Source organism: Salvelinus fontinalis, chromosome 2 (assembly GCF_029448725.1).
Source record: "Salvelinus fontinalis isolate EN_2023a chromosome 2, ASM2944872v1, whole genome shotgun sequence".
Classification (NCBI taxonomy): Eukaryota; Metazoa; Chordata; class Actinopteri; order Salmoniformes; family Salmonidae; genus Salvelinus; species Salvelinus fontinalis.
The window spans coordinates 22,997,038-23,010,058 of record NC_074666.1 but is presented as its reverse complement, the minus strand read 5'-3'; the positions used below and the strand labels follow the sequence as shown (position 1 = coordinate 23,010,058).

The 13,021-nt window shown below is 42.7% G+C and overlaps 1 pseudogene; it reads right to left on the bottom strand.

Moving 5' to 3' along the window:
- Positions 1–1,480: 1,480 nt before the first annotated feature.
- LOC129833737 (scavenger receptor class F member 2-like) lies at positions 1,481–12,516 on the bottom strand (annotated as a pseudogene).
- Between the last annotated feature and the right edge of the window lie 505 nt (positions 12,517–13,021).

Genomic DNA, 13,021 nt, shown 5'->3' with positions numbered 1-13,021 from the left:
TTTCTATGTTGGTTAAAGGGTGACCTGATATGGCTCTCAATTAGAGGCAGGTGGTTTTCATTTCCTCTGATTGAGAGCCATATTAAGGTAGGTGTTTTCACATTGTTTGTTGTGGGTGGTTGTCTCCTGTGTCTATGTACATTGCGCCACACGGGACTGTTTTCGGTTTGTTTGTTCGGTTTATGTAGTCTGTTTCCTGTTCATGCGTTCTTCACGTTATATGTAAGTTCGTGTCCATGTCTGTCTACATCGTTTATTAGTTTTGTTAATTATTCAAGTGTAGTTTGTTTTTTTCGTCTTGTTTAAATAAATCATGTCATATCAAGAAGCTGCATTTTGGTTCAATCCCTGCTCCTCCTCTTCGGAGGAAGAAAACCGTTACACACAGTGAGTATAGACTAGACACTTAAACAGGTAATCATGCCCATAGAAAAGTCCTGCCAATTGCTTGCGGTGTGATATACAGTCCTTTTGGAACCATGGCCCATATCCAAAGAATATTAATTTATGCAAAATTTCAGAAAAATACAATTATCAATGAATGATCCTGTACCGTCTTGGCATTCAAAAGACATTAAGACAACAATTTCAACCATATTTAGGTAACTTATGTTTGTTACTGTGGTCTAGTTTTCCAATTAGGCCATTCTGACATTTAGGTGTTATATCACTCTAGGTTTTCTGCTTTGCTTAGCAGAAAATATTAGCTTTTTTCCTCAACTCCAGCGACGTAATGGCTACCAGATGTTAATGCTTTCATAGGATGTCTCTCTGGTAGCCACTGTCTCCCAATAGTATTCTGGGACATGGTTGAGTTGGCAGTTGCTTCTCAATGCTTGGCATTCCGTTATGGACCAAGCTCCAGGGAGATGTTTAAACAGGCAGTCAAAACATAATTCTAGTCCTCATCCCACCACTAGGCCCCATACTTTTTCCACAGTAAAACTTCCAGAATGAAAGAATGATGCAATAGCACCTATGCATGCAGCCATGCACCCATTCATGTCATGAAAGCATCAATGTGTTCAATATGATCTACCTTTCACAACAAGGCAGCTGGTCATCTGCCAATCTTACTGTGTGACTTTGTTAAATAACTTATTTTCAGGACCCTGTTGCTCTTAAATGGGTCTTTGCTTTGTCTGAGAGTCCTGAGAGCAAATGAGGGATGTTCCTGTCTAAGCAGGTCACAGCATGGATTCAGGATGACTGGCACCAACAGTCTGTAATCAATTAAACACCATCTGATCTTCTGTAGCCTTTACAGCTGCATCAAAGTCTACCATTCCCCCAAAAAACTGCACACACAACTGCAGCACATGTGTCAGACAGCCACAGGGCCCTCAACACAGACCCCAAACTGTTCTACCATCAACACAATACACCTCTTGTTTGTCTGAGGCCCTGATGTGGCTTCACAGTTCTGGGCAGTGGGATCGGCTTTCCAACTTAAAACATTTAGGAGATGCAAAATCCAGGTTTTTGTGGTGTTTTATTCAATATGAACAAATTAGCAAATGTTGGGTACAAAAATGACAATTGATCAAGGTAAATAAGTATTCAGACCTCCTAGCACTCACTGTTATACAATACATTGATTTGAGAATAGCTATGGTGAAGGAAAATAAAAAGTTAAAATATAAAGAATACTGCATTATATCACAACATTTCTCAAGATGAAAAACACCCACAGAAGGGAAAATATTCCATCGATATTTGATTTGGTGCAAAACACAATGAAACAAATGTGTCCCAAAAAATATTTCAGACATCTGAACATGTGCGTTGTTTTCTCAGAATTTAAAATCATCAACACTGACCACACTAACTTGCAGCCTGAGGTGGCGTCACTGCAACCCTTGGAGTAATAGTCTTTGTTTTTGAGTCTATATTTCCTTGTTTTTTTTTTCGAGGAGGCTTTGTCATTGGGGCCTTCTTTCCTGTGGAGTCTCCCTTCTCTGAACTGCTTTCAGAGTGGTTACAGTCCTGTTTCTCTGGAATTTTGGCTTCTTTAGATGGCGTATCTGGCAGAGGCTTCTGTGAACTAGCGGATGTGGGAAGCAGAGCCTTTGCTCCAGGCTGGTTGCCCGTGGTCTTTTGGGGCGAGGTGGGATTTTTTCTATGGGCCTGGAGGTGAGACAGGCTCTCCTCACAGCAGCCGGTCTCACTCCTGTTCAGGCTCTGAGTCTTCTCCTTCAGCTGAGCAGCTAAGAGAGAGTCTGCCTTTGAGTGTATGTTCAGTTGGTTAACCTCCCTGTTTAGGGATAAACTGGGGCTCTTCTCTGTGGACTCTCTGGGGATTTCAGGCTTCCGGTCAGCACGGAAGTTGCCCATTTTCCTGAGGACACTCTGCACTGCCCTGTTGATGTGCTCTATCTGCAACATACCTGATCTACTTTTAGTTGGCTTCTTCTCCCCTTGGAAGCCAGCCCCATATGTACTTGCAGACTCTGCTGCATTGGGAGCTTGATGCTTGCTGGCTTTCTTCCTGGAACTCGTTTTCTCCTCAGCCACAGTCTTTTCCTGACTTATATTATTCTGTTTCGGCCCAGGAGATGCATGGACCCAGGATAGCTTTGGCTTTGTGGAGGGGTCTGGTGGTCGAGGTTGAACCCTCTCAGCAGCTATAGGCTTTCCATTACCTTTGACAGTGTTTGACCCTACACTGTTCTCCTTGCTGGACTGCTGGGGTGGCTGCGGAGCATGGGCCCGGAGGGGGATGCTGTTGGCTGACTCTGTGCCACTGCAGGAGCCATCATTCTCTGAGGACTTCTGGAGTGGCAGCTCACTGGTGTTAACTGAGACCTGCATAGTCATGTCCATGTTCTCCGGCAATGTGTCTACCTCAGAGATATCATCATAATCAGCCAGTACTCTCGTCTCTTGTGTTGATTCTGTTCCCTTTATTTTTGTTCTGTTCTCCAGGTTCTAGAGAGAGGAGAGAGTTCAAACGACAATCATGTTCTTTTCAAATAAATAAACGATAAGCAGAATCAGACTCCCCTTTCAAACCTGAGATGTTGAGGAAATAAATAGTATGCTCTGGGAATGTTTTAGGTGCTGTATTTCCTGTTGATGTTTACTCTTGAAACTAGGGCCTTAAATGGATGACATGGCAGCAGATTAGTAAGTGTATTTGGGGTAGATCAGCTTTAATAGTACATATAGATTGTGGCTTCCATCAATGTAATTGTCTGTATCATTTCCAATCCCCCATATATATATTTTTTAAATACATATACACATGTATATATACACACAGTACCAGTCAAAAGTTTGGACACACATACTCATTGAAGAGTTTTTCTTTATTTTAACTATTTTCTAATATTGTAGAATAATAGTGAAGACATCTCAACTATGAAATAACACATATGGAATCATGTATGAACCCCCCAAAAAAGTGTTAAACAAATCAAAACATATTTTATATTTGAGATTCTTCAAAGTAGCCACACTTTGCCTTGATGACAGCTTTGTACACTCTTGCCATTCTCTCAACCAGCTTCATGAGGAATGCTTTTCAGAAGTCTTGAAGGAGTTCCCACATGCTGAGCACTTGTTGGCTGCTTTTCCTTCACTCTGCAGTCCAACTCATCCCAAACCATTGGGTTGAGGTCGTGTGATTGTGGAGGCCAGGTCATCTGATGCAGCACCGTCACTCTCCTTCTTGGTCAAATGACCCAAAACACACCTCCAGGCTATGTAAGGGCTAATGTCCTGTTGAAAAACAAATGATAGTCCCACTAAGTGCATACCAGATGGGATGGTGTACCACTTCCATGCTGGTGCCTTGAAATCTAAATAAATGTCAGACAGTGTCACCAGCAAAGCACACCCACACCTCCTCCTCCATGCTTCACGGTGGGAAACACACATGCAGAGATCATCCTTTCACCTACTCTGCGTCTCACCAAGACACGGCGGTTGGAACCAAAAATCTCAAATTTGGACTCGTCAGACCAAAGGACAGATTTCCACTTGTCTAATATCCATTGCTCGTGTTTCTTGACCCAAGCAAGTCTCTTCTTCTTATTGGTGTCCTTTAGCAGTAGTTTCTTTGCAGCAATTCATCCATGAAGGCCTGATTCATGCAGTCTACTTTGAACAGTTGATGTTGAGATGTGTCTGTTACTTGACTCTGTGAAGCATTTATTTGGGCTGCAATCTGAGGTGCAGTTAACTCTAATGAACTTATCCTCTGCAGCAGAGGTAACTCTGGGTCTTCCAGACAATGGCGGTCCTCATGAGAGCCAGTTTCATTATAGCGCTTGATAGTTTTTGCGACTGCAATTGAAGAAACTTTGAAAGTTCTTGAAATGTTCCATATTGACTGACCTTCATGTCCTAAAGTAATGATGGACTGTCGTTTCTCTTTGCTTATTTGAGCTGTTCTTGCCATAATGTCACAAACGTGTGGAGAGACGGACCAAGGTGCAGCGTGATTGGAGTTCCACATCTTTATTTTTAGTGAAACTTAAAACAAACCAAGAAACAAACAACGACCGTGCAGTACTGAGGTGCAACATGCTCTCACTCAAAAACAATATCCCACAAAGCAGGTGAGAACAGGGAACCCTTAAGTATGATCCCCAATTAGAAACAACGATAATCAGCTGCCTCTAATTGGGAACCATACTCGGAACCATACTCAATCCCAAAACATAGAAACAAAATGACTAGAACACCCCCCTAGTCACGCTCTGACCTAAACATCATGGAGAGCCTTTGGCTCTCCATGGTCAGGGTGTGACACATAATATGGACTTGGCCCACCCCTACCTTGTCACAACACAACTGATTGGCTCAAATACATTAAGAAGGAAAGAAATTCCACAAATTAACTTTTAACAAGGCATACCTGTTAATTGAAATGAATTCCAGGTGACTACCTCGTAGAGCTGGTTGAGAATGCCAAGTGTGTGCAAAGCTGTCAAGGCAAAGGGTGGCTACTTTGAATAATCTAAAATCTAAAATCTATTTTGATTTGTTTAACACTTTTTGGGTTACTACATGATTCCTACATGATTCCATATAGTAGTAAAAGCAATAGTACTACTTGCACAAACTCATTTGCTAGTAGAAAATAGTAAACATAAAGAAAAACCCTTGAATGAGTAGGTGTGTCCAAACTTTTGACTGATACTGTATATATTGTTATTTTCCCCTAACCCTACCACCACCCCTTACCCTACCACCACACAACAGATGGGGTTTTAATGCAGCATGCAGTATCATCCAGGAGTGACAGGGAAGATTTAGTTTGTGACACTCACCGTCAGGGACAGCATAGACATGTCCATCCTCTGTGGTCTCTACGGAAGAGGAGGCTTGGGAAGACCTGCAGGTGGTGGGCTGCTCCACTGCGGAGGGGGGCTCGATGAAACTACAGTTGAAAGTATTCTCAGAGTCATGGTGGGACACTGTGGAGAACAGAAACAGAGCTTCTAACCCTTAGAACCTACATTCACTAAACATTTGAACTTATCTGTTGACAATGATAAGACACTGAGCTCACTGTCACAGCCATTCAGAGAGAAAGCAAAGCAAAATACCAAGGATAAAGGATGCTACTTTGAATATATTGGGATTTGGCTGGTTTATCATCAATCACGAGAACCCGGTGAAAACACACATTAACATGGATGTTAAACATTGAACAACAAGTATGACAGAAATGCAAATGAGTTTGTGCAAGTAGTACGTACCATCAACTTTGGGTAGCTTCTGCCGTCTCAGTGGGATGCAAGGAAGCTTAGAGCTGATTCGTGTAAACCCTCCACAGAGGCTTCTTTTGGATTTTTTCTCAGGGCTAAAAGCAAACACCAGACAAACAAAACAAGCAGTAAAGTCTGAGTTTAAATCCAACCAATGTGACAATATCTCATGATGTACTGTGCCCAATACAAACAATGAATCTGTGTTTTCATTTTCCATCCACTTTACTTTCTCGTTCTGTTTGTTCTGTCTACAGATACAGCAGCAACACAACAAGGAGAGGAGCAGGAGGAGGAGACAGGGGACCAGCACCCCTGCTGCCATCACACCCATCCTCTGGTTAGGCTCTGTTCAAAGAGCAGAGGTCACTAATCTGTCACCATTCCCACAGAATAAACATATTTTCTAAAATAAATATTGTCCCTAAGTGTTTTTATGGCGGATACATACGTTACCAATAAGCTTTCTGGAAAAAGCATACATGTACAGTACTCTTTTTTCCCTCATCACATAAGATACATCTGTTTAAGGAAAGGTTCTTACGTAGGTTGCATGCTCCAGTCACTGTGTTGCAGTTGTTGTCATGGCAGGAACAGATCTGGGCACAGTTAACCCCATACTGACCCTCTGAACAGCTCACATTACAGCTGCATAGGAAAGAGAGGCAAACAACACGGCTGAAAACTTCATTGGGCAATATGCTCTTTGCAATATTTTTGCATGTTGAAATGTTTTGCACTCACTAGGCACCAGAGAAGCCAGGGTCGCAGAGACACTCTCCTGTAGCGAAGTGACACATCCCATTGAAACAGCTGTTGCAGTTATTGACACAGTTCTCTCCATAGGTTCCATTCAGGCACTTGAGCTCACATCTGTAAAGACAAAAATGGTTGAAAAAACTCAGAGATGATATAATTCCCTTCTCATAATTTCTCTACAATCATCTACATTTGATTATTCAAATCAAATCAAATGTTATTGGTCACATATACATGGTTAGCAGATGTTATTGGGAGTGTAGCGAAATGCTTGTGCTTCAAGATCCGACAGTGCAGTAATATCTAACAACTAATCTAACAATTACACAACAACTACCTAATACACACAAATCTAAGTATATGGATGGAATAAGAATACATACATATAAATATGGATGAGCAATGACAGAGTGGCACACTTGTAGGCAAGATGCAATAGATGGTATAAAAATACAGTATATACATATGGGATGAGTAATGCAACATATGTAAACATTATTAATGTGGCATTATTAAAGTGACTAGTGATCTATTTATTAAAGATGATGAATGTGACAGGAAGCTCATAATCATATTCCTACCGATCACCCATCCAACCAGGGTTGCAGTGGGGGCAATTGCCGTCGATGCGGTTGCAGAAGTGTCCATCTTTACAGGGTGAGCACACGTCCTCGCAGTTTCCACCAAAGAACCCAGGAGCACACATCTGGTCACACCTGGTGCCATTCCAACCGCGTTCACATGCAACGCAACGTCCCTCTGCCACCTTGCAGGGCTGTTGGCCTTTACAGTGTCCACACCTGGGGCCTGTTGCACAAAAGTAGAATTAAGACATCCGGGATAAATGACTCAGCTGAGCTCAATGAAGCCAAAACATGTGCGTCCAGGCTTAATTGGTTGCACAAAGACCAAGCCAGGATGAGCAGACACGGATTCATTAAGCCAGGTGAAACCAATCCTGGATAGGTGCGCGCTCACGGCTCACTCAAATAGACCCCGCCACAGATCACAGATTAATTGATTTACCATGGCAACTAGAGCCGCGTACTTTTCCCCGTCGGAAGCACAAATCCTCATGGAGGCATACGAGGAGGTAAAAGATATAATTAAGAAGAAAGGCAACACCGCCACAGTGATAAAGCAAAGAGAAAAAGCGTGGCAAAGTATTGCAGACCGCCTGAATGCGTAAGTAGTGCACAATTACACAGTCACCGCTCCGCTGAAACATCACAATTACAATTCAAATATTTAAATCACATCTCCAAAAATGCAGTTGTACTGTAATTATGAAACGGTTACATTTTTAATTGAAATGCACTGCAGATATGAGTGAAATTGTGTAAAGTAACTCCATCACACTGTATAAAGCTATGATAATTTTTTTGATATTTTTACTGAAAACAAGACAAAAATACCAAGTAATTTTTTGCAGTGTGACTCCATTAAATGTGTGTGTGTGTGTGTGTGTGTGTGTGTGTGTGTGTGTGTGTGTGTGTAGATTAAACATGAACGGGCCAAAACGGACATGGCAGCAGGTCAAAATCAAATACAAGAACATTCTGCAGAATGGTATGGTCCCTGACTAATATTTAACAAAGCACAAGCATATATTGTACCCAGAAGGTGCCTGCTCACACATTGTCTGTACTGTTTTAGCAGTGAAAAAGAATACCCACAGACAAGGCACGGGTGGTGGGTCACCAAAGGCTGACCTTACCCCAGCAGAGGACATGGCCTTGGAGCTAAATAAAGGCAGGCCCGTCTTAGAGGGGATCCCTGGGGGGAAAGAGACGAGCATAGGTTCCTCCCAAGATGCCACCCGCTTCATTCAAGGCATGTCCTTCCATCTCTACATGGGATACAACCACATTCATATTGAATCAATTTGGACTGTCTGACTTTGGTTTACCTATTGCCTTGCAGTGTCTGGCAGCACTGTGTTCCTGTTAGAGCCACCAGCACAAGCACCAGACGATGCTGATCCAGTGAGTACTCCATCAAAGGCATACTGTAGGCCTGGCATGTCTTGTCTACTAGCTTCAATATGAATCCGATTTAAATGTGATAGGGTGAAGGCCCCAGTGCAGCAGCAACAGCACATGATGGAGACGACGATGATGAGGAGGAGACCATCTCTCTGGATTCCAGAAGGCATGAGGTATTATGTTAAGACTGTGAAAGTACTATTTACTCTGAGGAGTAAAGGAGAGCGCTGAGGAGAGCCTTCAGGTGAGAAAGGGTCTTCATGGACTGGTTGGACCCACTGGCCTTCCCTGATGACCATCTATATGAAAGATACAGGTTTTCTGCAGATGGCATCAGGTATCTATGCAGACTACTGGGTCCCAGGATTAAGCACCGCACTGCACGGAGCCATGCACTGAGTGTGGAGCAAATGGTTTGTGTGGCCTTTCGCCTTTTTGCTAGTGGAGCCTTCCTGTATTCAGTGGGGGATGTAGAACAGCTGAACAAGGCCACAATTTGCCGCACAATAAGGAGTGTGTGTCTGGCTATCAAAGCATTAGCAGATGTCTTCATCTCCTTCCCTGGCCACAGAAGACTCTGTGACATCAAAGAGGAGTTCTATAGGATTGCAGGTAAGAGGATCTACAAATTACAGGACAACTGTTAACACATAGTAGGATACTCATTACTTTGTGTGACAGGTTTCCCCAATGTCATTGGTGCAGTGGACTGCACACACATAAGGATAAAAGCCCCCTCAGGTGCCCATGAGGCCGATTTTGTGAATAGGAAATCCTTTCACAGCATTAATGTTCAGGTGAACATAACATAACATAACAACATTTGATATTGTCCATTGACGAACACTCTGCATTGCCAGTGATGTGCATTGATTGGTGTAATATTCCTCATCTTATGATTTCAGATGGTCTGCAATGCTGACTGTGTGATCAGCAATGTTGTGGCAAAATGGCCTGGCTCAGTCCATGACTCCAGAATCTTTCGGACCTCTGAAATCTGTCAGTGCCTATCACAAGGTAAGCCACACAACCCCTATTTATAACCATCATGGCTGTGTCAAGAATATCACTGTGTTTATGAGGTGGTAATGATGAGATTTTGTGTTGACAGGTGAATTCTCTGGTGTGTTGCTGGGAGACAGGGGGTATGGCTGCCAGCCTTTTCTCCTGACACCTTTCACAGACCCCCAGGAAGCACAGCAGGCCTACAACCATGCCCATGCCAGGACCAGGGCCAGAGTTGAAATGACCTTTGGCCTCCTGAAGGCACGCTTTCACTGCCTTCACAAATTAAGGGTCAGCCCTGTTAGGGCATGTGATATTACTGTGGCTTGTGCTGTCCTCCACAATGTGGCCTGCCTGAGGAAGGAGAGGGCCCCCAGAGTGCCACCAGCCATGGACTGGGACAATCCGGCAATCTTCCCTGATGACGACAGTGGTCGGCTGCTGAGGGACCAATATGTGTTGAATTATTTTAGTTAGTATGTGTGCTTTCAATTTTGGTTAAATATGTCCTGCGGTGGCAGAGGAATTTGTTTTTTTTTGGGTTCGTTTTTTTACGAATTTGGCCTCTTATGATGTTTGTGCGGTATACTATGTGTAATACAAGGCTGCAGGGAGGCTACTGCATCCATTCATTTGTCTGTTCAGTTGATGTGTATGGATTTGTCCTGCATTTATTTTAGTGTGCAGACATGCAGGGTGTGTTATATACAGACCTTTGAATGTGTATGTATCATTTTGTATAATATGCTTGGATTCTGTGCTTTCCATCTTGTAGAGTCACTGTGACTTCAGTTTCGAAAGGAGCTGATGGTTTACCTGCTTTGTTTTGTCCTTATTCAATAAAGGAACATAATGTTACACATTGTGTTTTTATATTCATATGGAATGTGTATTTATATGACAGAGTACTAGGGCCACACTGAAGAAAAAGGATAAAGTCATAAATTTATGAGGCTGGTTCTTTCTGCAGAAAAGCTACATATTGTTTTTACAGTGTTGATACTTATGACAATGTGATACTTAATATTCTGGCACATCAGCATGTCTTTGTTTACGAAACCATACTGAAGTACAATTTCACGAAATGCCCCACATCTGTCATTTTAACAACTGTCCTCCTTTAAAACAACTGGTTACAATATTATTACTTGTGTTTTTTTTCCCTCTGTGGCCCTAATATTCTATCATTTTATATATAGCCTTATAGTCTATGGGAAACTGTAAATTATCTAATGATAGCAACATCATCTAAAAATTATTTTTTATCCAAAATCATTGAAATTAATGATCACAAACGTTTAAATAATGACAGTGGGTCTAGTTATATGTGATAACAATGTATAGTGAGCAGTGAAATAACTATTGGTTTCCATTTGTGGTGACTGCTGACTGACATTAGGGATGAGATTAAATAGATCCTGGAATTTAGCCTGGTCTGGAGCAGGCTAGCTCCACAGAATAAATCTCCATGGTAATTTATACCATAACATATCCTCCTGCCCCCTATCCATCTTTAGTGCAACCGGATTACGAATCAATTGAGCCAGGATCACCAAGATATCCTGGCTTAATCCCTTATCCTAGTTTTGTGCAACAGGCCCCTGGAAGAACAGTAAGACCAAGTCCTCAGTAACATAATAACACAACATGAATAGCATGGACTAACTCAATTCATAACAGTCATACTCATGCTAAACTAGTGTTTCCAAATGGTTGGTTCCCTTATAGCATCTGCCACAGGCTTTCAGCCAAGGCTAGTACCCTTGTTGCTAGAAACTGGATTGTGGCCATAGGTATTGGTTTTGGGTGCCAACAGCTTTAGCTGGCCAAGAAACTGTAGGTGGGTCACAGCTCAAAACAGTTTGTCAATCACATTCAATTTGACAGCTTCACCACATGTCTACCACAATGGGCACAGTACAGCAGACTGAAAGAGAAAAGAGCAAAGACATGTGTGTCTTATCCAGCTAATTAACCTCTGTGGTTCCAACTAAGTTATCTTTGTCCAACACAGCTGTGTCACAAACCTGTTTCTGCAATTCTGTCCGTAGAACCCAGCTGGACACGGCTCACTGCAAAACTTCCCTCTGAATCCTGGCCTGCAGGTGCACGATCCATCCGCCTAGTTACAGCGTACATGGATACACTGGCACATGCGCTCGCAGTGAGTACCCCACAAACGCTGTCGACACCTGCAGCGCCCGGTGAGCTGGTCACACGGAGAACCGTTGCAGGCACACTGAGCACCACAGTTCCTCCCATACCAGCCGGGGTTGCAGTGGCACTGGCCCGTTCCCACATCACACACAGAGTTGATGCTGCAGTGACAGTTGTTGGAGCACTGGGAGCCCCAGAAGCCTGCGTAGCACGTACAAGCGCCTGTCTTCTGGTTGCATTGGCCCTTCTGGCAATTGCAGGCTCTCTCACAGTTTGGCCCCCAGCGATTCGGGTTACAGGTGCAGGCCCAATGACATCCTCGCAACTCCCGTTGTGATGGCAGTCACACTTACCCCTACAGTCAGGTCCCTAGAACTGGGACGGACATTCTACAGGGAGGATGAAAGGCAAATATGTATCAATAATGAGATCATTTGTGTACTAAGTTCTCTCTGGACGTAGCCTACGTAGTTCTGAGTAGTAGGCTACCTGGACTGGCTGTATGTGAAAATGACTAGTGTTAACACATTAACACTACCTTTCACAGGAATTTATGCTTTAAATAAATGTCAAAATTACATTTAAAAGGGGCAATCTGCAGTTGCTACATCCATTTTTGGACTTAGAAATGAATGACATGTACCCATTGATTCTTGAAGAATATAACGTATTATTGCCTCAGGAGCTTAGTTCAGCTGTCGTACAGCCACCAGAACCCAAAATATAAGCTTGTTTTACTCCAATGTTTGTAAATAGAGTAAATGTAAACAAACATTATATAGCCTCAAAACCAGGTTAAAACTATACTTTTTGGTAATAGTTTTGTCCATCAATGTCAAGCCTAAAACGTATTGAAAACAGGGACACAATCACTTACCCAGCTTCGCATACATTTCTACCTCTGGGATTTAGTTCTTGGCTGTAAATCCAAAAAAAGAAGACATTTAGTAGCACAATTACAAAGAAATTTCTGGTTGTTTCCATGGTGTGATGAACACCATCCCTCCAAGGGCTTTCCCGTGGACTTATGTCTGACTTTCTTCCAAAAAGCACTGAAACAGTTTTTCTATGTTGTCCAAAAAGTTACACATCCAGAGGGTGGCAGTATGCTCTAGTAAATTAAGTAGCCTACCGGTAGGCTGTTAGCCCAAAGTCTGTGCTTCAATGACAATTTGCAAATTCGGTATGAAGAAGTAATGGGAAAAGTTGTAAACCTCTCTGGGACCTCCCCAATGCAAGTACATCACCAACTCCCCACCCTCCAGTAATACTGACTACCATATGAAAACCTGGTCAGTTACTAGGCAGATTCAGTACTTAGTCAATGGCTCTCTCTGTTGTTGAAAATAGGAAGTAGCACATTCTCACAGTACACACACATGTCTATGGTCGGATGGA